A 26,436-nucleotide genomic window follows, 5' to 3' on the forward strand; every position below is an offset into this window, starting at 1 on the left:
AATTTACTGATATTGTATCTTAAATAACTGTGCTGTGCTTATGTTGTGTTATGTGACCTCTTATGCTAAATTCTAGACAGAATCGTTAGCCAGCTACTAACAATTCTGTTGCTACTGCAGCTATTTTACAGTGTTAATGTTGATAAAGTTTTTGCGCATTATGGATAATTGCATTTTTAGCTGCCTGAAACTTTGCTGCCATTTTATTATTGGATGAAATACCAGTTAAAATGTTGTGTTATTCTCCTCCATCTGGACCGTAAAGGACCACTGACTTGGTCCCAGGACTGAAGTGGTACTGTTCCCTCAAATCCAAAGCACCCCTTCCCATACCCCACCCCACCACTATCGTCCCCCGGTCCACACCGGGATCAATGTTTGAAAATAATGGCCTTGTCGGTCCTGGGATTGAGCCAGTTTATAGTGTGGCTGGTAGGAATCAATCAGCGCCATGATATCTTATTACTAACGTTAATTCACTCAGGGCAGTATGGATCCATGCATTAGCTGGGGCAGCATTTGATTTAGAGTGGAGGGAGAATGGAGAACGGAGGGAGGGAGGGAGGAGGGGGCTGCTGGGATGAGGCTGAAACGGTTTGTAGAACAGAAGAAAGAAGAAAGTTAAATTGCCAGGTAGCCCCCAGGAAATGGGTCCAGTCATACTGGAATAAAGGAATAGCGATTATGGAAAGCCAGTAGTGATTGTGGGCCTGCTCCACCCCCCAGCGGTTTGAGGCAGTGGTGTGGGTGTGTGAGATAGGGCTTGTAGGGCATTTTGTCTGAAAGGGAACCTCTTCTTCTGCCAGGCTGGCCATTGTTAGAGGCCATGTTATTTTGTGGGCATTGGCTGCCAAAAGGAAGTTTATGGGGTTTTTTGCCACCGGATTGCTTGACTGGAATGAAATTGGACTCGTTTGTGTCTTTATGGGCTGCCCCATGCCCCCTCTCCCCCAAAGACAGATTTTTTATGTAATACGCGTCTTTTAATTCTTAAAGAAACAGTTGCTGGGCTACATGATGGAACCCCGCTGGCTTTGTTCTGATTAAAGGGGCTCATCTGCTAGCCATAGTCCTGGAACATTGTTTCATGCGCTGATTGAAGTGCGTGCTGCGTACTGTAGCGAGGCTGTTTGAAGTGCAGGCCTCACACCCTCCTGTTGAAGATGAAAACCAGAGGGCCCGTCTTCAGCTGGAGCCTGACGGTGACAGTCATCTTCCCTCCGGCTTTGAAGCCAGACGCCACGCGAGGGTCGGGCTTCGGCGCCGGCGCGGGTCAGCCCGTCCGCCAGGCCCACCCGCCGAGACGCGGAGCGGGAGGCTCGTCGCGCCCGCGTCGCCGTGGCGACGTCCTCGGGGGCCCGTCGCCGTGCTCGATGCCTGCCTCAAATGAAATGTATTAAGAAAGAAAACAAACACGGGCACAAAGCGCGGCACCCCCAGTTCTGCCTGCCCTTCCTTTCATAGCGGGGAGTGGGGAGTTATTGCATGTGCTTGTTTTGATAATACACATAAGGTTCAAACGCAGTACGAATGTCATTTTGACGTGTCTGTTTGCTCGCTGGTTGCAAATGAGGCTCTGTTTGCTTTGCTTGGAACTCCTCTGTCGATCCCGCAGCTGCAGCAGCGGTGGTGTGCAGCTGAAAAGCAAACGGGCCGTGCTGCAGTGGGGATAATGATAATGGTATTGATGTCGATATTGACGGTGGGAGCCGGCCTGCCCCCTGGGCAGCAGTATGGCCAGAGATATTTCAGGAAGGGTTCACAAACCATCTGCCAAGAGTCCATCAATTATAGCGCTCCATCCACTGCAACCGTGGTGTCACACATTCATTAAGGCTGCACATACAGTCCAGCTGGGGTAAATAAATGAATGGAGCAACTAAAGAGGAACAACTGCAGTTCTGGAGGATTAACAGTATGAGTAGGAGTTTTAGCTGGTCTGATGGTTTCTTTTCACATTTCTCTTTGTGTAACTGTCATCTCCTGTTCTTGCAGTGAGACCCCCTGCTTATTCCTGGATGTGTGCTCCCATCAGAGATGCAGGTGTGATTTAAAATAGAGAGAAGTTTCCTCGAATGGAAAAGACAAAAAAAACGTGTGTTCATTCCTCAAGAAGCTTCAGAAGCGGCAAGGACATTTATTACAGTCTCTCTCCACTGTAAAAAGAGTCTGCCAGAATCAGCGGCACTGGGCATATGAGCACTGTGTGGATTTTGGTGGACTTAATAGTTTCTTGGGTGCTTTAAACACCAATGCCTGTGTGAAATGCGGTCGGACTGGGAGACAGGTGCATGAGAGACAGGTGACCACAGATGAGTTTGTCTCCGTCTGACCACAATGCAACCACAGACCTTACAGTGACAGTAATAGAAACCCCTCACCTTCTGGAAATAGAGCTACTTGCTGGGTGTGTGTAGCTCCACCAGTTACTCAGAGTCATAACAACAGAACTGTGCAACCCTCTATGTGTTTGTCTTTAGCTTGTTTCTTTTCTCTATAGCTCAGTGTGCAATACAAGTCCTGTCATTTGTGTGCTTTGTAGAAGTTACGTAAAAAATGTAATATAAGATTTGGATATGAAAAATATAAGGCTAAATTAAAATGTTGGACAGCATGTAGGATAGAAACTAGCAATAACTTTATGGACAGAAATACTTGTTGCTTCCTGCAGAAAGCTGTAGCAGGAAAGACAAAGAAAAGGGAAACTGTTCATTTCTTCCTTTTATGAAGGGCATGCTTGTTATTTTTTTTAACTGCGGTGTGGAGATAGAAAGGTAGGCTGAAGGAAAGACAGGCGCATGTTCCGTGAAAATCACCGTTGGAGGTTTTCTTTTTGGTTTTATATGTTCCGTTTTCCTGTGTTACCATACTCTTACAGCCCCCCTATACACCGTCACGCTCTCTAAACCCCTCTCCTCTCCCCGTATCAGCTCCACCACACCTCTGTCAGTTATACCAGACAATCTGATTACGGGGTGGAGGTGGTGGTTTACCTTAAAAATCAAGCGAACCCATTTTAACTTCCCTCATTCACGATGAAGGCATTTTCTTTCAAGGGCAGCTTTCGTTGTTAGCTCTTCAGCACAGATTTTATGCCAAAACTGACATTTTTCAGGACTCACACACACCACATACACACAACACCACACACACACACACACAGAACGCACAACACACAGACACAAAAACACATGCATGCACGCACACAAACACACCTCACCAATGTTGTGCCTCTTGGTGCTGGTGCAGTGCATTATCATGTGATATGATAAGTAAGCATACTATATTGTGTGGAATGCGTAGTTTTATTCTGCCTTCATATGCTCATAATTTTATTTCTGCAGTGTTACACAGCCGCCTGTTCATTTTCACTCTGCTATCCAGCAGCTGAGCTGCACATTACTGCATCTGAAAGCACATGCCATGATGTGCCATTAACACGGGCAGAGTGCAGGGGTCTGACCACTAGAAGAGCTGCTCTTGTGGATTGGGAGAGGGACAATAGAGCCAACTGACACCCTCTCCCCATTACAATTATGTACTACTCTGGCAGGCCATGGGATGCACCATTGGACTGAAACCTAGTGTTTTTAGCAAGGCGATTCACCTCACAGCCCACGAGCTTGCTGAAAAGTATGGTTTTAACAAATTTTTAAACTATGTTTTAAAACAGCTTGCCTGATTTTATTGTTTCATAACTGTCATTGTTCTGTTAATATTTTTCGTTATAAGAAAGGTTGGGTCTTTGTGTTTTGAGGATGTCACATTCATCTGGAGACGTGCATGTACTTATGTGCGCAGTTCAGAGTGCTCTGGTCTCAAGAGAGTGGGGAAGGCGGCTTCTCTAAACTCACTTTTTGGGGAACTGAATCTGCCGATCCCAGCAAGCCACCAAACATTACCAGATTGTTGTGGTGGGAAAGCTGCTGAGAGAGTTAGTATTGGCGTTTGAGAAATCCCCCACAAACGCAGTTCAGAGCACCCAGGTCTGCGGCCTGTGGCTCCAGAACATTGATTTTTTTCTCCTTCGCCTCACGAGAAAATCCTCCCAACTTCTCTAATTGAAGAAGCGCTGGGGTGTCTGCACCTGACCCTGAGAGAAAAACCTCAGCTTTAAATGTTCCTGATTACAGTAAGTACAAATGTCTGTGTGTTTGCACCAAGTAAGTTTCAAAACAGGCAGTTGTCCTGTGTCTTTTATTAGCTGGCTGTGTGAGTTGCAGCAGCTTGGTGTATGAATATGAATAAGGAATAAAAAAATTATAATGATTGTCAACTATAAATGCCACATAGGCCACTTACATTTAGAAGACTGCATCACTCTCATATTTTCTAGAATGCTGGCATGCTGTTCCCCCTCTCTACTGTGCTTATGGTTCTGAATGCATTTTCCCATTAAAGCTGTACAGGTATTGCATGTAAGCTTGTCATTGTTTCAAGGTATGTGATGTCATGATAACTTCACAAAGCCACAAAAAAGTTTCATTTTATTTTGTATAAAGGTTCTTTAAATCATTTTATCTTGTAGGGGCAGGGAAGTAAATATGAGGGTCTTCTTTACGTGCTCCCCCTGTGAGAAAATATGAGTGGAATTCACTTCCCACCATGCAACGTTGTTTCAGTTTTCTTTTTAGTTTCTGTGACCGTGCTACTTTACTGTACTGCATCCTATTTTTTGTTTTGTCTGTCTGTCGAAAGAGGAGTCAATAGTGTTACAGCATAAGAAACATAGCAAATATAGCCTGTATGAGAAAGACAGTTTCAATGTTTGTTTGATTCTTAAACTGTAGGTCATTTTAAAGACATAGTCAACTGTGCTCGTGCTGAATCTGGGCCCAATCATTTTTGGAGTTATTTACTCCTCGTTGTTACTCTTAGATTGAAAGTGACATTGACGTGATTACGGCCCTGAAACCAGATTAGGAACGATGCAGCACTTCCCAGTCCCCTCTCCTCTGTGTCTTTAAGTGACTGTGGGCCTAATTCAGTCCTATCAGGCTGGGCGGGGGAGGGGGAGATCTGATGATCTAATAAGTGTTTATCTCATTCATCAATGCACACTTCCCCCCCTCCCCAAAATCTTGTTAGTATTGGTGGATTGATTAGACTAATGAAGTCAGAAGAGGAGTCAGCTTGCGCACCTCTCTCTTTGTTGCCATTCAGTGCCTCTCCTGTTGCTCCAGAGGGGTCATGGTGCTTTTGGGTTGGGTAGTGAACGTCCCTGCACTGTAAGGGGCATGCTGGTATGTAAAACACACTGTACAGTCATACAGGGTGCGGTCCCTCTGTCACACGTGCATCAAGATAATGTTCTGTCCTGCCGCAGTCTGCCACGCCCCTCATGATTGATATTGATTCCCCGACCTTTGAGCCCGACTCTCTAATTTACCCCATGGCACGACGTGCACTCAAATTTTGAAGTGAAAAGAGTCGCGTTGTCGTGCAGCGGTATCAAACGTGGGATATGACCGCAGTATAATCAATGACCCAGCAGAAGAAGGAGTGAGCGCAGTGGAAAAGAATGAAACGAATGACAGACTGGCCAGTCTTTTATTTCATTTGTAAAGTTGTTCTTTTAAATAGTTCTAGTTTGCCTCTGGTGAAATGGAAGTGGCCTTAATTTGATGTGTGTAGGGTGCAGAGTGCAGACATAAATGATGTATGGTTATATCTCCACACTTCACACTGGGCCACACGGCTCTGGCCACCCCCTCCTCCTTCAGGCCAGGACTGAAGGGCCCCATGCATGTTTCACCAGATAGGTCAGAAATGGTTTCATTGATTTGTCATCTTGACTAGATGACTAGAGCGTAAAAGGGCACTGATTAGTTCACGTTGCAGAGTCCCCTGGTTTGTTGATTTTATTGTTTCAATCGGTAAGTCTTGCTTGATTCCGAACGACTATTTTATTGCCTATTTTGAGCCCGTTTTTGTGTTTATTGCCTCAGTGTCTCCATTATCACATATTGGAATTTAGAATTTAGAGTTTAGAATGTGGAGTTGCCCTGGGGACATCCGATTTCATGTGCTCTTTCTTGAAAGCAGAAATTAGGTACAAAATTACTTGAATGGTTAAGCATTTGGTTGGTTTGATTTCCATAAAACGTTCCATTTCAATAAAGAGCAGCTTCCCGATTGCACTGTATGTGTGTGTGTATGTGTGCATGTGTGCGTGTGCCTGTGTGTGTGCACACACCTATACATAGAGAAAAGCCACTTTGTGTCCTCAAGTCACAGCGGTTGCTATGATAAATAGAGCGTTATATTTAAAGTTGAATCTCTTTCAGCCAAAATCTGACGAGAGAGAGAAAGAGAGAGAGAGAGAGAGAGAGAGAGAGAGATCACTGGTAGCAGCTTACAGTATGTCGCACCAGAGCACATCTTTTTCAGTTCTCATGCCAGTCTCAGGCCTTAGGAACGGGACTGTAACCTGGCTGCAGACCTTGTGTATCATGCAAGAATGGATCATGAAGAAAAAACTAGATATTATTAATTAGATGTAATTATAAGTCATGGCGTTCCCATGGCTCATACGCATTTCATTTTGTTTTTAAACACACATTAATCTTGTACCTTTTTGGACGCATTGGTTTCTAATTTAGTCACTCTTCTGCAGAATAGGTCATGAATTTGTCTAATTCAGTAACATCCTCTTTCCTGGAAGACAAGTGCGGTACATGAAAAAATATACAAAGAGAAAGGAATAATTTATGCCATTTACAGCTGCATAGTTACAAAACGCTAAACAAAGGGAAGGAAGTTTTAACAAAAACACTATTGTTATAATGACATTAATATAAAATTAGCTGCTACTTAGAACCTACCCTTACAGTAAAAAGGGCTCAGAGCGAGATTGCCCTTTAAGTCTCCATCATTCGTTCCGGCTAGGGTTACAACTAGGGTTAGGGTTAGGGCTAAGGTTAGGGTTAGAGTTACGCCTAGGGTTAGGGTTATGGTTCCGGCTAAGGTTAGGGTCACGGCTAGGGTTTGGGATTATGGTTCCGGCTAAGGTTAGGGTTACAACTAGGGATAGGGCTTGGGTTAATGTTACGGCTAGAGTTAAGGTTATGGTTATGGTTAGTGTTACGGGTAAGGCTAGGGTTAGAGTTACGCCTAGGGTTAGGGTTATGGTTCCGGCTAAGGTTAGGGTCACGGCTAGGGTTTGGGATTATGGTTCCGGCTAGGGTTAGGGTTACAACTAGGGATAGGGCTTGGGTTAATGTTACGGCTAGAGTTAAGGTTATGGTTATGGTTAGTGTTACGGGTAAGGCTAGAGTTAGGGTTCGAGCTAGGGTTAGGGTTATGGGTAAAGGTTCGAGTTAGGGCTAGGGTTAGGGTTACAGCTAGGGTTAGGATTAGGGTTACAACTAGAGTTAGGGTTAGGGCTAGTGCTAGGGTTAGGGTTCCAGCAAGGGTTAGGGTTATGGCTAGGGCAAGGGTTAGGGTTAGGGTAACGGCTTATGGTTAGGGTTACGGCTAGGGTTAGGGTTAGAGTTCCGGCTAGGGTTAGAGTTAGGGTTATGGCTAGGGTTAGGGATAAGGCTATGGTTACGGTTCTGGCTAGGGTTAAGGTTATGGCTAGGGTTAGGGTTACAACTAGGATTAGGGTTAGGGTTAGAGCTAGGGTTAGAGTTAGGGTTGGGGTTACTGCTAGGGTAAGGGTGAGGGTTACAGCTAGGGTTAGGTTTAGGGCTAGGGTTAGGGTTACAGCTAGGGTTAGGGTTACAGTTATGGTTACAGCTAGGGTTGGGGTTAGGGTTAAGGTTACAGTTAGGGATGCCGCTAGGGTTAGGGTTAGGGTTACAGCTAGGGTTAGGGTTAGGGTAACAGCTAGGGTTAGGGTTAGGGTTGTGGTTACAGCTAGGGTTAGTGTTAGGGTAACAGCTAGGGTTAAGTTTCCGGCTAGGTTTAGGATTATGGCCAGGGTTAGTGTTACAACTAGGGTTAAGTTTAGGGCTAGGTTTAGGGTTACGGTTAGGTTAGGGTAAGGGTTCCGGCTATGGTTAGAGTTATGGCTAGGGTTAGGGTTTCAACTAGGGTTAGAGTTAGGGCTAGGGTTAGTGTTACGGCTAAGGTTAGGATTAGGGTTCCGGCTATGGTTAGGGTTATGGCTAGGGTTAGGGTTTCAACTCGGGTTAGAGTTAAGGCTAGGGTTAGTGTTACGGCTAGGGTTAGGAATAGGGTTATAGCTAGGGTTAGGCTTAGGGTTACAGCTAGGGTTAGGGTTAAGGTTACAGCTAGGGTTAGGGTTAGGGTTTCGGTTAGGGTTACAGCTAGGGTTAGGGTTAGGGTTACAGCTAGAGTTAGGGTTAGCGTTAGGGTTACAGCTAGGGTTAGGTTTTCGGCTAGGTTTAGGATTATGGCCAGGGTTAGTGTTACAACTAGGGTTAAGTTTAGGGCTAGGGTTAGGGTTACGGCTAAGGATAGGGTAAGGGTTCCGGCTATGGTTAGAGTTATGGCTAGGGTTAGGGTTTCAACTAGGGTTAGAGTTAGGGCTAGGGTTAGTGTTACGGCTAAGGTTAGGATTAGGGTTCCGACTATGGTTAGGGTTATGGCTAAGGTTAGGGTTTCAACTAGGGTTAGAGTTAGGGCTAGGGTTAGTGTTACGGCTAGGGTTAGGGATAGGGTTATAGCTAGGGTTAGGCTTACGGTTACAGCTAGGGTTAGGGTTAGAGCTAGGGCTAGGGTTAGGGTTACAGCTAGGGTTAGGGTTAGGGTTTTGGTTAGGGTTATAGTTAGGGTTAGGGTTAGGGTTATCGCTGTTGTTAGGGTTACAGCTTGGGTTAGGGTTAGGGTTACAGCTAGAGTTAGGGTTAGGGTTAGGGTTACTGCTAGGGTTAGCGTTAGGGTTACAGCTAGGGTTAGGTTTCCAGCTAGGTTTAGGATTATGGCCAGGGTTAGAGTAACAACTAGGGTTAAGTTTAGGGCTAGGGTTAGGGTTAGGGTTACAGCTAAGGTTAGGGTAAGGGTTCCGGCTATGGTTAGGTTTATGGCTAGGTTTAGGGTTTCAACTAGGGTTAGAGTTAGGGCTAAGGTTAGTGTTACGGCTAGGGTTATGGTTATGGCTAGAGCTATGGTTAGGGTTACCTGCTAGGGTTAGGTTTAGGGTTCCGGCTAGGGTTATGGTTACAACTAGGGTTAGGGCTATAGTTAAGGTTCTGGCTAAGGTTAGGGTTATGGCTAGGGTCATGGCTAGGGTTAGTGTTATGGCTTGGGTCAGGACTATGGTTAGTGTTACGGCTAGGTTTAGGGTTACAACAAGGGCTAGGGTTACAGCTAGGGTTAGGGTTAGGGCTTAGGTTAGGGTTACGGCCAGGGTTAGGGTTACGTCTACGGTTCGGGTTAGGGTTAGGGTTCCCGCTAGGGTTACAGTTACAGCTAGGGTTAGGATTAGGTTTTGGGTTCCGGCTAGGGTTCGGGCTACTCTAACAGTTATAGCACTACATAGTCAAGGGGCTATCAATAAACAGTTATTATTCTGTCCATCTATCTGGATGGGGTCAGAAACTTAGGACAGCATGTTGATCCTGTGACAGAACTGATATAAAAGCCGGTTGATCCTTCTTCACAACTTTCTCTAAGATGAGTCGTGTTAGTTTATTCACTGAAATCAATTTCTGGAGTCAATAACTTAGTGCTTAGTCTTTATACAAAGAGTCTTCCATCTGGTGAGTTTGTCTGAAGAGGTGAATTAAATTTGTGTTGATTGTATTCTAAGTAGGCACTTCTGGGTTAGCTTAACAACCATCCATTGTCTTCTCTTTGACTTTAATCTTTATGCTGAGATAAATTCCATAGCCAGCAAGATTAATGTTTGCCTGACAAACTGAAAATCTTATAACAAGGGTTAGGCTTTGGCTTTGTTTTTTGGGACATAATTGCATAAATCAATGATAATAAATTGAAATAAAACAAGAGCTGTTCTTCTCATATATATACTGTTTGTAAACTTCATCAACCTGTGCTTATTGGGTCATCTGAAACAAGAAATCAATCCCAATTTCAAACCTGTTGGCAAGTGTGAATTGAAATGCTGATATCATATGACTGAAAGCAAATCTTCTCAACTTCTACTGCTGTTAGGACTTAGCTGCCATGCTATGATGTCATTTGAAATAGCAGATCCACTATGGTAGATTTCTAAGTAAAGGGATCGCAATATATACTTAATGCTAATTGGAGGTGTTAGAGTGGCATGGAAATGTTCAAATTTGTTGTTCACAATGTTGAGACTAATAGAAGCCACTGCATAGCACTAAATGTCATCTCTCTCCATGCTAAATTGCACCCTACAGTGTCACACCTGTGTAATTGAGACAATCTACTTGTGCAACTTGCTTTTTTGTATATTTGAATACCCAGGTGCTTTGTATTGCCCTGCGGTAGTTATTCAGCACTGACATTTGCACTTTAGGCTCTGATACCTTCATTCTAGGACCTTTGTATCAATGTGCAAACGCTCATCTGACCATGGTGACATCGAGGTGTCTCTGTGGCACATTGGATTGCAACAAAATATTGATCCGGAAACATCTCGATCAGATGTACTGACCTTGTACAGGGATGGTGGCTCATGGTTGCCCTGGCTATTGTCAGTCAGAAGTTGATCCACTTCGAATGTGTCCTTGCTGCAAACATAATATTGTTGACTGCTGCACACCTAAGTGTATGGTGACCCTGGACATTGACATCAGAGGCCTGCATAGGGGTAGAAAAAAAGCTCATGCTTGCTTAAGGCCCAACGTTTTAATGGCCCAACCTGAACCAGCCTGAAAAACTCTGGCCAGATTTTAAGCACGAACCTGACAGTACCCGATTGATGAAATAACAAGCAAAAACCATCGGGTGGCGGGTTGTGGGCGCAAGGGATTGCGTGTTATGCATTCAAACGACAAAGTGCTTCTCATCACATTAATACCACTAATTTAATCAACCGGCAGTAAACTGCATCGGAGAAATGAGCTGTTTCAACCTAATCGCAAATTGATCACACATTTTTTTATCTGTTCAACAATGACAAATATTGTCCAGAAACACTCAAAGGTACTGCATTTAGCATAACAAAATATGCTCAAATCATAACATGGCAAACTCAAGCCCAACAGGCAACAACAGATGGGCATACTGACCTGCTAAATTTAACATTACTTAGTAATATGAGTACTCACACAATGTAGTGTGTCCAACTTTACGCTTATAAAGGTTCACTAAAACATCCCGTTTTTTAAAAGCATTAACACAAAACGATGGACCTCAATGCATTGCAACAACAGACAACAGGTACATTGGTCAGCTAAATTTTCCATTACTCAAAGATCATTCCCTGGATCCCTCGCACTTCTAAAGCAAATCACACAACGTAATTGTGTCCAACCTCACATACGGAAAATAAAGGCTCACAAAAACATCCCCTTCTACTATGTGGGATCAAAACAGGATGATACAAAATAAAACAAACAATAAATAAAGTGAGCAGGATACAGTGGAAAGGGAGTATAATACAGAACTAGGACTCTAACTAGGATATTGCAGTTAGGCTATACTTCCATTTCTTTGGATACAACAGTTAGGCTATACTTCTATTTCTTTGCACCGAGCCAGTTGCTTAAACAGACAAGCCTGTTTACATTGTCGGACGACAGGGCAGCTCTCTTCTTCTGAACAATATGCCCAGACAATGAAAAACTGCTTTCACGCTATTTTACTTGGGAAAACATGGATTCCCACAGAAAACACTGCTTTATTTTATTGTTAAGGAGTATATTAAATGAGTAAATAGAGTGAAACCGCGAAACTAGTTAGGCTGCAGTAGTACTGAAATGTAAATATGGTATCACTGTCAGGTGTTTCGTTATATCATTTGCAGCATTTATTTCTGAGCAAAATAACGTTTTCTAGCTAAGCTGGCTAGTGAAAAAAGTCACTGATGGATATCGTAACTTTTAAATTTCATTATTCATTAGTGCATATCATATAATCACACACCCAAATGAAAATGCATGAAAAGCCTAAATACACCATTTTTCTTTCTTACCACGAACTAAAGGCCGCCATTTATCTTAATGCGACGTCACCAATCAGGAAGTCTGAAAAGTCGGAGCTCAGAAATGATGCTCGGATTTCCGACCTATAATTCCGAGGCCTACGACCGTTCAGTTGCTTCTTTCACAAGTCGGACCTCGTTTTTTACTATTTCCGAGTTGTCTTGAACGCAGCATAAGGGTCGGGCAAACGTTCATCATAACAGAATGTGCGTTAACGTGCGTTAAAAAAATTAGTGGCGTTAAAACGAATTTGCGTTAACGCGTTATTATCGCGTTATTAACTTTGACAGCCCTACTAATTATACTTTTTGCCATGAACTGCATAATTAGACTACAAGTTATTGAAGCAGGTGACAGTTTGAGAATAAGTGTAGGCTTTGAATTGCCTGTAAAACAATGGCTATATTCCAATTGCTGTAATAGTCATTATAATAGAATAAATAAATATTAATGTTTGTATTTTATTATGTGAACAGTAAAAACAACATGGAACCTATTAGAATAGTGTGAATACATTGATTTTGGTTTCATTTCATCCTCATGGAAATGAACTTCCTCATCCCTTCATGGCATTGCCAGAGGTGACATGTTGCAGCTTGCAATGCCATGAAGGGTAAGCCAGTTTAAGAAGAAATTTGGTTTTTGTTCACAGTTTGCTCTGTTTCTGAGATGACTGTTGTGCCCTAAAAATGTGCAAAGAGAACTGCAGAACTGCACTCATCTCTTACACTACCCATGAGTCAGTAATTATTGTAATTATCTATAGACCACACAGTACTACAGGAGTTCTAGCACAGACTGGTAAGCTCTGGGTGCTTTTTGTCAAATAAAATGATAATAATCCACTTTGCCTCAGTTCTCCTGTGTTCAGTACTTTTGGCCTCACGAAACTGGGTTTACTCATCTTTTTGATTAATGTAAAAATTATTTAACATATATTTCATAATTTATTTTTAATAATATAAATCATTCTTATTGTTCTATGGCATTGAAAGACAGAGTGTCAGTTTGAGGGCAGACTTCTATGGTCATTATTTCACTCCCAGACAGCACAGCAGTCAGTCTTCTGAGTGTCCAGGGCAACCGGTGGGACATTCTGGGAACGCCTTACAGCCTGAATCCCTATTGGCTCACTATGCACCACCTGACAGGAAACAATCCAGCACGTTACATCGGAGGATGTATAGCAACCTGCATTTGACTATACGTCTATGTGTAGAAACATAATGAAAAATGTTCTCCAAAATAATCAGGTCAACAGCTCATCCTCATGCATGCGAGGACCCAGAAGGATGTGTGAATCTAGAGGGAGTGTGGCTTGAATGCAAGAACTCTATGGAATGGGGCACTTTCATTAAGGTACCTCAGGCGGTCAGAGACACAGCAGGCACACACCACTCTCAGGGTTCCCTTTGAAAATATAATTGCTCTGACTTTGATTCTTATGAGAGATTTAATTAAAACAAGGTGATGGGGTGTGGGTGGGGATTCCTGTATTAAACCTGACTGGTCTAAAAAACCTTTTTTGAATTTGAAACTGCTTTTGAAAAAAATTGTTTATGACTAACATTCAGACTTTGAGAGGTGCATCTACAATCTGTGTGCATCTCACCACGGCTTCTGGCCATCAAGGTCATTCATTGAGACCCTAAAGAAGAGGGTTTGAAAGGCAACTGCCTTTTTCTTTGACACGATTATTCATTTCCTCATTTCTGTTGATAGGGTTTTAGTTATAGATGTGGTTTTGGTTGCAGTTGCTGCGGTTGTCACAGAAAACTGCCTGTTCTGTTCTTCCCAACTAAACGTCTCATTTTCATTTTCATTTCAGCAGTTCCCTATTCACTTATTGATGTATCTGTGTATTGATCTGTTCATTGATTCCCTCGGCTTATCCATCTACCCATCTCTCCGTAGCTGACAGGCTTTTAATTGACGAGAAAGCGGGTCAAATTAAGCAATTAGTGTGACTGCTGGAAAACACACACAAATGCTATTTTCACAGGTAGAGAAAAGGGATAATAAATGCATGTGAAATAGGGAGATGCTGTATGTTTACGCTTTTTCATTTCAGAAAGTGAATGAATTTTTCATAGCTATTCATAAAAAATCCATCAATATTTCACCTGGGGAGGAAAAAAACTCATGGAATGAATTGTCATGGAAGTCCATTGAAGCAAGCGGAGTCACAAGAGAGAGAAAGTGGGTGGAGGGAGGGAGAGAGAAGGAGGTTCAGAGCATAGAGGACTGTTTATGCAGAAGAGACAAACACCTTCTGAAAGCAAGAGGTGGAAAGAGGGCTCACTCATGAGAGGAGGGGGGGAGGAATGGAAAGAGAAACAGAGACAGCAAAAAAATCATTTCCAAAAGGAAAGGCACACCCCAGAATGGTGTTAATTTACATGTTGTCAACTTGAATGGGTGGACGTGAGAATGTTTATTTCCTTACCAGAGGTATCTTATTTAAAATTTTGGAGAGAAGGACTTAGGAATGGCAGTTTGGCACAGGTGCTGAACAGATGACTATAAAGAGTGGTCAGGCTCACTCTACCAACCTCACACTGAACTCTGACCTGTAACTGGGGCCTCTAAATCTACCAGGGGTCAAGTGCTGTCCCATTTGCATGAATTTATGCTGGAATGGAACGTCATCATCTGTCTGTGGACGTCCGTAGTCAATTAAATATCTAATTAACTGAGCAGGACGTTAAATAATTCAGTGGTATTGACTTGCCTGAGTGTAATATTTGTCTCTAAATCATGTGCTCTAGGATTTGCTGATCTCAGGTCTGTGAAATGCGGGCTGAGCCAGAGATGGTTCTGGGGGACTGAGTATAGCATAAGAGATTGAACCATGTCCTAGACATTTCTTCTGTGCTTAACTCATCAGTGTTGTGCACTCTGTGCTAAAACCTTTAAATTGGCCATCATGTGTCACTCTGTTGTGTGAAGTGCTCAGCTGCTGGGTCAACATCCTTTGCAATTAACCCACAAAATGGTGCATTAAATCTTGTACACACGCAATACACAATTCAATTAAACTCTCTGAAAAGTTGCCTCAAAGATAACAAAGTAACAAGGATTTTATATGTTCTATGCTGTATCAAGAAAAGCTCTCAAACAGATAGCTGCAACATATAATCAGCAGACAATGTTGAGTGCCACTGTCTGGAGTTTTAAAGAAGATACAGATAGTTTGTAATGTGCTTCTTACAATATTACCGGTGTTTAAGAACAAACTGAAGTGTTGACAAATGTCGATATCATCACAGTGTGTGTGACAGAAATAAAGACAACATTACTAATTATAGCGTTATCATTTCAGTAAGGCTTTTCATGTTTACTGAGATTGCCTTCTGGTGTTTTGGAAACATTATTTACACCAGACATGTTAATAAGTAGTAAAGAAAACTGATTCTACCCTTCAGATGTGTTTTCAATTCTATTTTGTCTAGTTTAACGAGTAGCTTTTTATTCATTATTGTTGTTGTTGTTGCTGCTGTTGTGTGTGTGTTTGTGTGAGAGAGAGTGTGTGTGTGTTTGTGTGTGTGGGGAAATGAAGAAGAAAAATGTGTGTCTGGTGTATGTGTTTTGTGATGAATGAGAGAGAGAGAAAGAGAGAGAGAGAGAGTGTGTGTTTGTGTGGGTGAGAGAGATAGAGAAAGAGAGAGAGATGGTGTGTGTGGGTGAGAGAGAAAGAGAGAGAGAGTGTGTGTGTGTGTGTGAGAGAGAGAGAAAGAGAGAGAGAGTGTGTGTGTGTGTGTGTGTGTGTGCGTGTGTTTGTGTGTGTGTGTGTCTGTGTGTGTGTGTGTGTGTGTGTGTTGCTGGCATCCCCATACTAGTGCGTGTGTGCCCTTTGAGTAGACTGTAAGAGTGCTGGCTGTGAGCCTTATTTCAGCAGTGCCTCAGTGCCTCCCCATCCACCCTTTCCCCAGCCTCCTTGCTTCCTGTCACTGAAGCTGTGAGCTCTGGGGACCGCAGTGTGGCAGTAACGAGGCTTTCTCCTCTCTCCTCCCCGTTTAACCTTCTACCCTTTACATGCTTTCTCTCTCTTACTCTCTTACTTTTACCCCTCTCATCTCTCCCCTCTGCTCTGTCATCCCTCCATTCTCTCTATTTATCCTTCAGCTTTTCTATTTCTTCGGTCTTTTCCTGCCTTCCTCCCGGTTTCTCCCTCCCTTTATTTTCTGCTCTCGAGGGCCTCGATGCAATTCACACATCATGACAACAAACAGCTGCTTCTGGTTACAGGCGCATTAGCCACTGCCTCGCATTAGCGATGCTAATTCAAAAAGGTGAAAAACAATAACACTCGCCTTCCAAGTGTGAACGGAAAAGGAGATTGCTATGGACAGGTGCCAGCCTGTGGGATGCTGGGCTAGGTTGGAGGGATTTGAGTGGGATGGCTTACTTGTCTAATTGGCATACGGAATGTTTGATGTGTTTTTAATCGCTCGAGGACTTGTCTCTTTGTCATGTGCTTAGCGGGACTGGCATGGTTACTCATAAAGTTCCATGCGGGACACCCTGCAGAACGGCAGGCTAAATTGGGACAGAAGCAGCCTGTCCTTTTTCCTGAGGATGCACATTTTTTGTATGATGTCTCATCATCTCCTTGCGTGATAGTCACCTGATCGGTGTGTCTGATTGTCTGATTGTTGTCTCCGTGAGAGATAATGTGACACGGGTCAGCCTGCCTCTTGCCCTCAGAGGAGACGGGAATGCATGGAGGTTTCGGGTGCGTCTCGTGGGAACGCGGTGACCCTGTAAGGCGAGAGGGGGGACCCGCATGCGCTGGAGTGACAAGTCAGCAGCCCTGCGCGGTGGCGATGGCAGCTCGGGTGGCGGTGAGTTTCGGCTCATGAGCACGTGACGTTGCAGAATTTTTCCAATTGTGTTTCCAAAAACAATGCGGCGTGGGCACGGTGGCTCTGAACTGGGTTTGGCTGGTGAGGAGGAATGATGAGACCCGAGAACAGCCACAATTACGTCCGCGTCCTCAATAAAGGTCATCCCCAGTACAGGAGTTACTATTACAATTGCTAACATTAGGGCGGTCATTTATTTAGGGATGCATGAAGGATGCGACACACTTCAAGGGGTTAGGGCGATGATGCATTTGTGCATAAAGTTCTGCTTTTACTTTTGGGTTTCCTTCTATGTGTCACAGTGGGGCCAAACCTGCTCCAGCTGAATTATGATCATTATGCCTGAAACACGTCCAAACCACAAACCTATCCTACATTCCTAATATCATCAGTTTGGATTCAAATGAACTTGGCTCCCATTAAAATGTACTGTTTTCCTCAGTCATTTTAGTGAAAGGAGAGAAGCCAAGATCTGGATAGGCCCTGCAGTTTGGGATGGTGGTGGGGGCTGTCAGAGGGATGTGACACCGCAGAGGCTCGTGGGATTTGTATGTTGCGTTGGTGGGCTCAGAGGACTGAGGAAAGCATATGGTGTGCACAGCACAGACGACTGTGCCCAACACAGCCTCACAGAGCAGAGAGGGCCGGGGAGGGGCTGGGCCTGAACCGTACTCTCAATCCAAGCTCAGTTCTGCGAGACGGTGACCCGGTGCTGTCAGAAACCACTCTGGGCCACACGCACGTTCACTTGGCAGCTCACCCTCGGTTCTGAGGGGACGCAAACGCATACATGTGCGCAGATATACACACGTGCATATACATGCTCTCTCGCTCACAGACACTGCTCTTCCCTTTCTCCTTTTTCCCTTTTGCACAGATACACATATACATTGAGGAAGCATAAAACTATTTTCTATTGCTGATCACTGATCACGTGGCCCTGCTACTGTTTACTGCTGTTCTCATTTAAAGTTCCTTTGAGCCTTTGAGTCACTGAAAACGTGGCACAATCTGGTTTGCACTCCTTTTCCTGTTGAATAACCAAGAAGAAACCGAGGCGAAAGGAGGTGGAGGGCATGATCGAAGAGAGATGCGTGTGGTTTTCCAGAACTGCTAATTAAATAAGGTGCATATTGTTATTAATGTTTATCTACCAAATACCTGTTATTATTCAGCTCATTGTTTCCCAGTTCTTATAATTATAAGTGACATTATTTCTGTCATTTCTGAATACTGTCATATTTTTTTTTTGTTAAAATATGACAAGAAAAGCGTCCGTGGCTCGGAGTTTTGGGAATGCGTGGGGGCAGGGAGTGGGGGGCTTGTCTGGGGTGGAAGTGTCCTATCACAGCCCCTCTCTCCCCAGCGAGCCGCTCCTGTTTAATTCAGCGAGCTCCGGGGCCGCTTCCCAGATGTTTTAATTACAAGGCAGAGAGAGCGCATGATTCCCACCATATGTCTCCGCTCGCCATGAGCGCGCCGCGCCTCCGCTGGGGCACGGATCCGGCAGGTTAGCCTGCCTGCCTCCCTCCGACAGGGCCGCCTGTCGGCTCGAATCAGCCTCTTCTCCCCCTGAGCGAGCACGCTAATCCAGAGGAGGGTCCTAACTAACACCCCATGAAAACACTCAATTCACAAGCAATTAAAGTTCAGGCCCGTATTAAACACTTCCACCAGGAATTGCAGACAAAGGAGAGGGGAGGAGCCCTGTTTATTCCAGGAGTCTGAAACAAGGCAGAGCTCAATTGTTTGCTCTGTTGAAAGGAGGATAGAGAGAGAGAGAGAGAGAGAGAGGAAGGGAGGGAAAGAATGAAGGATGGAGGGGGGTTTGCATTTGCCTGGTGTAATATGTAAATACGTGCGCCTCAGCTCTTGTGCCAGGTGGGCTTGTTTAACTGTGATGTTCGGCGTGCCTAAAGCTGTACATTCAATCTCATCAGTTATGACTTAATCATGAAAGTTTAAGAGAAGCATCATAGGCTCGCGGAGCAGCATCACCTGTCATAGCATCTGTGTGCAATGAAGATGAAGCAGCGATGACGAAGGGAGACACTCCCAAAAGCCACTGCCACAGAGCTGCTGTCACAGTACAAATGGGTACTGCCTGTTACGAGACTGAGAGGAAAGCACACGCTGCCACCAGCTTTGGCCGCTAACAGACAGAGCCTAAACCGTAGGGGGAGAGTGAGGGAGAAAGAGTTCTATGTAACCTCTTTTGAGTTGATTTTAAGAAATTAAATTAAAACAAGATATCTAGTTTTTGTTGATTTCTGGTACAGTGTCACATGACCAATAATTTAAAAATGGACAGTAAATATGCCAGAGTGATTTTTTTTTTGTCCATGTGCAAAATGTGCTAAACTACAGTATAGGCTTTTGAGATATTTTGTGGGAAACTAAAAACAAAATTTCAAACAGCAATATTCAACAAAAAATCCCCTATTACTAAAAATATATATATTTCAGTAATCATCATTCAGCAGGTTGTAATGATTAATTTGTGATGTGATTTTGTATGCCATACCATCACACAATATTGACATAATGTTTCTAGTTGGCTACTTTGTGCATTTTTCACTTGTATTAATGAGTACTGGACATCAAGAGCAGCAGCGAAGCTTCCACACTGGTTTGCTCGCTGAGATGCCGGACAGCCATCTGACTGGAAAACAAGCTTACGCCACACACTTGAAATGATGTCCTACCACTTTACCACAAGTACAATATCCCATTCACCCTAGCTGTAGCAAACTAGATACCAATTTGCAACTAAAAATCACAAAATCAGAGATGACAAACAGCTAAAAGATCAGAAATAAAAAGGTACTTGTTGTTATTTTAATTGTAAAAATAAAAAAGCATGGAATTCGATAGTTGGAGTATGTGCCCTTGCATGGTCTGCTTACTGTGCATGCTTTGCTGGGAGGTGGCTGCCAATACACGATATTAACATCGACTGGAACCTTACCCAGACCAACAACTTGTAGCTAGCAATAGGTATTATGGATATTTAGGATTTTCAATCTTTTTTTCCAGAAATGCATTGCTTGCTCATTGCCAATAAAACAAAAACCAGGAAGCCCTTAAACCCTTATAAAATGTGCGTAAACCGTGTATGTGTTCATTTACATATGATTGCGACATTGATGATGATGTCATGCTAAAAGATTTACTCTGGGGAACCCACCCATCATTTCACATTACAGCAACACACAATCATTGTTAACATTTTTAACATCCCTACCTGCAGTAAATGTGCAAGTCACACTTGTTAATTACCACTGCCCATTGCTCCCAGAGCTGTTTCAATTCTGTACAATTTGGCCATCTTCATGAATTGATACACAAATTATTTAATCAGTTCAGCAGCTCATTGTTTCAGAATCCATCAATGTACATCCCTGTTTATTAAAATCATTTCTTCATTTTACTGCTGTTTGTTTGAACTGTGATGTGTTGATTATTGGACAGTGTTGAATTAAGGGTCCATCCTCTCTTTGCAGTTATGATCGTGTAGGGATCCCATGCGTGTAATTTTTGTCTAGTAATATGCCTGCAGGGGATTGCTGAGCAGTTGTTTTAACACAAACATCAATGGAACATAAAAGCTTAGGTCCAGCATAATTGCACAATGTGGTTTTTAAAGCCAGGTTATATGGGATTTTTGTCCTTTTGAAATTTCAAAACCAATTTAATATTTGAAATGTTTACTAGTTTATAAATCTAATCCAACGATATTGTTGCAAAGCACAAACAATTAGTAAATAAAGGAACATAAACATTTATAAATATTTAATGATAAAATGAACATTTCACAGATAGTAAATAAAGGTACATAAACATTTATAAATATTTAATGAAAAAAGGAACATTTCACAGAAAATTGATATCTAATTTCAACCATAAAACTTGAACATTTTGCAGAAATGAAACATCTCTCTTTCATTTGTATAATGTCTCTCTTCTCTCTCATAAACACACAAACAAACATACTTATGCAAATACATACACACACACACAGACACACACACATACATATATATATATATAATAAAAAGCATTTGGAATTAAAAATCAACTTAAAATTAAATCAAAAATCTAAATCAAATTAAAAATGTTGAAACTGACCAGATTTCAAAATTATGAAGAAATACTGAAATAACATATTTAATTGTAGAAAAATAAATATATAATATACAGTATAATCTTAACTTGAATTTTGAATATTTCAGAAATTAAATGCTTAAGCATTTATTAAATATTATATATTAATTATTATTATTATTATATAGTAAATTATATATATATATAACATTATTATTTATGAATCTGGAATTGATTGACAGTAGAATGAGACTGAGAATTGTCCAAGCAAAGTGAAGGTGTTCATAGCATTAAACTGCTGCCGTGAGACCCGTGCCGTGAGTTATAATAGTGAAATATGGATCACTGTCCCCCAGATGCTTTGTAACTGCAGTCAAATTTACCATAATCAAGGCCACTATGAGATGCTTGAACGTAAGGCAGTGCTCAATTGTCTTATGCTGATCATTGCTGGGCTTGTTATGTAGTCTCTGTGTATTTCACAGCGCTTTAGCGATGTTGTGTCATTACTTTCTGGTCTGAGAATGTTGTCAGCCAGGTCTGGCACTGTTGTTCATATTAATCAGGCAAATGCACTTATGTTCTCCTATAATGTTAGTCACACTGCCTGAGAGCATCTGCTAAATGTAATGTAATGACAAGGGACAGTCTAATTATGAAGTGTTAACTTGATAAGCTAGGTTAAGAGGAAAGAGTTTCTGTTTATTTGACTCGTAACACTAAATTATTTTCTGTGAAAAACAAATGTAATGACATTAATCACGTATGAGGGTTTTCTTTCTTTGGAGTGGCGAAATGTTTAATCATCCCAGAGCATCATCAGCACATTCAAACCCTGAACACAAAGACACAAAGAGCACTACATATGCAGCAACTGTACCATTCAGGCTACACAATTTAATCTTGAAACTAGTTTAATAATGGTTTTTAAATTATTAGTGTATGCGGTTTGTTGATTCTTCAGGGCAGCTGATTAGCTTTAGCGTAGGTTTGCACATATTGTTAAAAATCAGCACCGTTGCAGTCTTAATGAACTTATAATAGCTTTATGAACCATAAAATATCTAGAACATTTTAAGTCTGAGTGGTGCGCGTAAAAAGTGATCACCAACCATCAATTTTGTATCTTCAAGTATTCTTATTCAAATTTTTTTAATTGCCTTGGCAACACATCATGTCATGCAGTGATGCTCTCGAGACTTTGACAGGGACACCGAGAGAGAGGGAGAGAATGAGAGAGAGAGAGAGGGAGAGAGAAGGAGAAGAGAGAGAGAGTGAGAGAAAGAGAGAGAGAGAGAGAGAGAGAGAGAGAGAGCGCGCTGTCATTCTGAGATCTGGCTGCTGTGGGTGATCTCTACAGATGAAAACATCTTTCTTCCATTACTGTGCCCACCGAGAGCAGGTGGAACTGAGTCTCTGTGTCTCCGTGTCTGGCAGGGTTGTCCGTGCTCATGTCACATGCAGACACGCACTTGTCAAACAACATACGCGGCGTGGAAGACAGAGGCTGGGAGAAGAGCTGGGCCTGGGTCGTCTGGTGGGCTGTCAGCAGCTGACTGCTCTGACCTCATCCCTACAACATTAGTAAGTGAGACTTTGAATGAGACGACTGTAACTGTGACAGCACTCAAACCTGATATTTTTTCAGACATCACATGAACGAGACCAAAGGGGTTAGCACTGCACACAAATGGCAGATGCTTATTAACTTTTTACCCTTACGTACGAGATAGAACTGAGAGAAGCTTCCAGAAATTATATTAATTAGCACCACTCTATTTGAAATTATGCTGATGACATGTGATTATTATTATTATTATTATTGTTATTATTATTATTATTATTATTATGGTTGTATGTATTTTTTGTATGTAATGTAAATGTATAAAATGTCACTCTCCATTGTTCGGAGAGCAGGGCAGAATGAAGTTGACCAGAGTGGAATGTGATAAAATGAGCAAATGACCCAGTCGACCAGCATAACCACAGAGGGAAAAGAAGACGAGAACAGAGAGAAAGCAGCACCGTGTGAAAGTGCTGGATGAGCCTATTGAATCAGCAGGTGAACAGAGCCAGTCCATCATACAGCACATTCATGACTTTGATAAGTCTAGCTTAACTTTGCAAAGATTAAATAATTAACACCCCCCCCCCCCCCACCACTTGCACCCACGTTTTTGTACGCACCTAGCTGAGCACATGCGTATACACACGTGCATGCACACACACACTCTCCTTGCGTAACCACTGTAGCGACAGAAAGCAGTTCCCTCAAATCATTGCCATGGGCCATAACCTTGAAAACTCAGGTTTAAAACATTTTCTCGAATTTTTATTGCTATTTATGTTGACAGCTACTTGGCACCTTGGAACGCTCAATCTATCAAAGCTTTTTTCTGTTTTAAAAACTGCTTTAGTGGCTCTTGGAGAAACAAAAAAGGGCTTTTAAACATGAATGAAATAGTATTGCTTTTGAACTTGCTGCTCTGCTTCACAGTACCTCCCCCCACCCTATCTCCACCTCCGCTCCCTCCTCCTTCACCTTCAATTTTTAATGCTTGTTCCTGAATAGGTTTGTAATAAAGAATAGGTACAGTAAGTAGCATAAAATATTGATTTTGTACATTCCTTATGAATTTTTATTCCCTGGAATTATTAAATTTTTCATATTTTCTGCACTTTAGAGGTTCCAGAAAAATTCATCCTTGTTTATTGTGTGTGCACATAACTTGTGTTCTTGATTTGGTGGAATGGATGATTCAGTTGAGTGCTTGGGCATGTGTGATTGTGTGTATGTGTGTATGTGTGTGTGTGCGTTTGCATGTGTGTGTGCATTTCTGTGTGGGTGTGTGCGTGTGCGTGTGTGTGTGTGCGTGTGTGTATGTGTGTGTATGTTTGTGTGTGTGTGTGTGCGCGTGTGCATGTGCGTATGTGTGTGTGTGTGTGTCTGGGGAGCATGTGCAGGAGTCTGGGGTAATGAAAAGTGAGCCAGGGTCCACGAGAGAGGGCAAATCATACTGTCTGATCGGGGAAAGGTCTTGAAGGTTTTCACGGTTCCTTTTCTGTAAACATGCCATGAGCTGGAACTTGTGCTGATTGCTTACAAAGTGCAGTGACCAGTAATGTAAGCATGTAAAGGCGTGAGTGGATTTTTACTGCAGCAACCGTGATAAAGTGCCTAGTGCTGTAGCCACCATGAATCTCCCCCTCCACATTTTTCTACTGATACTACTATGCCTATATCTTTAAAGATTAATTACAGTATTTAGATATTAGATATTACATAAAATGTACATAATTATATGTTATCAAAAAATACTTGTTTAACTGAAACACTTTGAATAATAATGTGATTGTAGTTGTAAGATTTTCAATACCTTTAGTTGCTAACTGTTTAGATGAATTATATACATGATTATCATTAAGAACTTAGGATGCATGCATGGTATAATTCACAAAAACAACAATTTTACCTGTAACTCTTGTTACTGAAGCAGAGATTGCATAAATATTACATTGGAATAGATTTGTAACTGTTTAATTTGTATAAATTCAGTATAATGTAATTAAATCTATTTTTGTTTGTCAAAAAATTCAAATACTGGCTTATGAACGATCAAAATCAGCAAGATCTATGCTACAGTGCAAGGGTACAATTAGGGTTTGGCTTTTGGTAGCATTACAGTTAGAAGTTGAGCTTGGATTATTTGTGTAGCATGTGTTATTACGGGCAACCTCATATCACACTAACTATTTTATAAAACCGTATGTTTATAGATATAGTCAGTGTAGTAAATGATCTGTTTAGTATGAAGCATAAATTGAAGGAAATTAATTTTCCTTGATTTTACCAAAAACGTCACAGGACATAGGACAGAACAACATGGACTTGACTAAATACAGAATAAAACAATCTGCAATCGCATGACCAAACCATGGAGATACACAGTGAAATATTATTTGAGGAAATGCATTATTTGTGAGTGTTAAATGGACTGTTACTAACATATTTATGGATGATTTGCGATACAAATGAACATGGAAGCAGCAGACTTGCAGACTGTGTTCCCCAGGGAGCTCCCTGCTCCTGGCTCTGCTCAGGCCTGTGCGCTGGCACCCGCCACGGCCCGCCACGGACCCCTCGTCGCTGTCTGACAGGCAGGAGAGGTTGGCCGTCCTCTCTCAGCGGCCTCGGTGGTGGCTGAGGCAGGGCTGAGGGGGCCTGTGTCCCTCCCTTAGTTGGAGGGGCTGGATGTGTGTCCGGTACAGAGCGTGTCTGGGTTCAGACTGGCTGAGATTAACAGACCTGGGAGCGTGAATGCTCATATAGCAATCCCCTTAAAGACAGGAATAAGAACAGCTGGAAATGAAGAAAAGTCTTTGTCAAACAATGCCCAGTGACAAGGTGACAGAGACAGCCGAGGAGAGAAAAGGAGAGGAGGAGAGACCAGAAAAAGGAGAGGGGAGAAGAGCAGAGGAAAGGAGAGGAGAGCAGTTGGGGCAGGGGTGGGGGTGCAGTGATTAACTCAGTGGGGTAGTTACCATTCAGAGCTCCAGCTGTGGGCAGTTAACGAACCCAGGCAAACGATCATATTTCCTGTGCCTAACAGTGTGGCGTGTCCAAACATAGCCATTGATTTATTTGTTTCTGTTTATTCGTTTGTTTGCAGTCTGAATCAGCCCACAATTACAGTCCGAGTTGATTACATTGCGTATTTCTCTACTTCATGCATGCGTGTTGGACTTGTTTGGACGGGTACCGCTCATTTCATGTCTGTGTTCTGTGAAGAGAATCGCAATGGATTTGAATGCTGCCTTTGTTCTCCATGCAGAGGAGGAAGAGGGCATGGGAGAGATACTAGATTAAAAGGAATATATGGCATTTTTAATGACAGCTAGTTTAAGCAGCCCTCAGGTACCACTGAAACACCTGCAAGCTGTTTCTCTCTCTCTCCCTCTCTCTTTCTCTCTCTCAAGATGTAAACAACCTTTCCTTGCCTCGATGCAAATATCGAGATGCATACTGTGACTTCAGCCCTGTTGTTATCTCTGAATCAGAATGATATTTGCAGAAAAGAAAAAAAGAAATTATAGCCATCTAGGACTTCATTGCAAAGTAAATATGTTTGAAAAGACCTTGAGCGTGAGTTTAAACGAGATCAATGAATGGAGGAAAAGCCGATGTAGATCAATGGGAATTGATTTAGGACAGCGGCTGCAATGTTAAAGTCTAAAGCTGCTGAAATAGCCTTTATGAATATTAACCGCAGGGGGTCGATAGAGCAAACCCACTCTCCTGAATAACAGCGAACAGCCTGACTGCCCACAATCCCTCATTAGGGAGGGAGAGAGAGAGAAAGAAAGAGAGAGATACAGAGAGAAATTAAAAGAAAAAAGAAAAAAAAAAGGAAAATCATTTGTAA

At 42.4% G+C, this 26,436-nt stretch overlaps 1 long non-coding RNA gene across 2 annotated transcripts in view; it reads left to right on the forward strand.

The window, feature by feature from the left end:
* Positions 1-26,436, forward strand: part of LOC135234226 (uncharacterized) — a 65,935-nt gene that overhangs the window by 25,407 nt on the left and 14,092 nt on the right. Inside the window, exons 1-3 of one of the 2 annotated variants that reach the window (XR_010324039.1) lie at positions 2,636-4,132; positions 22,451-22,597; positions 22,931-23,075. This is a non-coding gene — a long non-coding RNA (uncharacterized LOC135234226). Of the gene's footprint in view, positions 1-2,635; positions 4,133-22,450; positions 22,598-22,930; positions 23,076-26,436 lie in introns of those variants that run through there. The other variant, XR_010324040.1, reaches the window with a different exon arrangement.

The sequence above is a fragment of the Anguilla rostrata genome, chromosome 11, assembly GCF_018555375.3.
Source record: "Anguilla rostrata isolate EN2019 chromosome 11, ASM1855537v3, whole genome shotgun sequence".
NCBI lineage: Eukaryota > Metazoa > Chordata > Actinopteri > Anguilliformes > Anguillidae > Anguilla > Anguilla rostrata.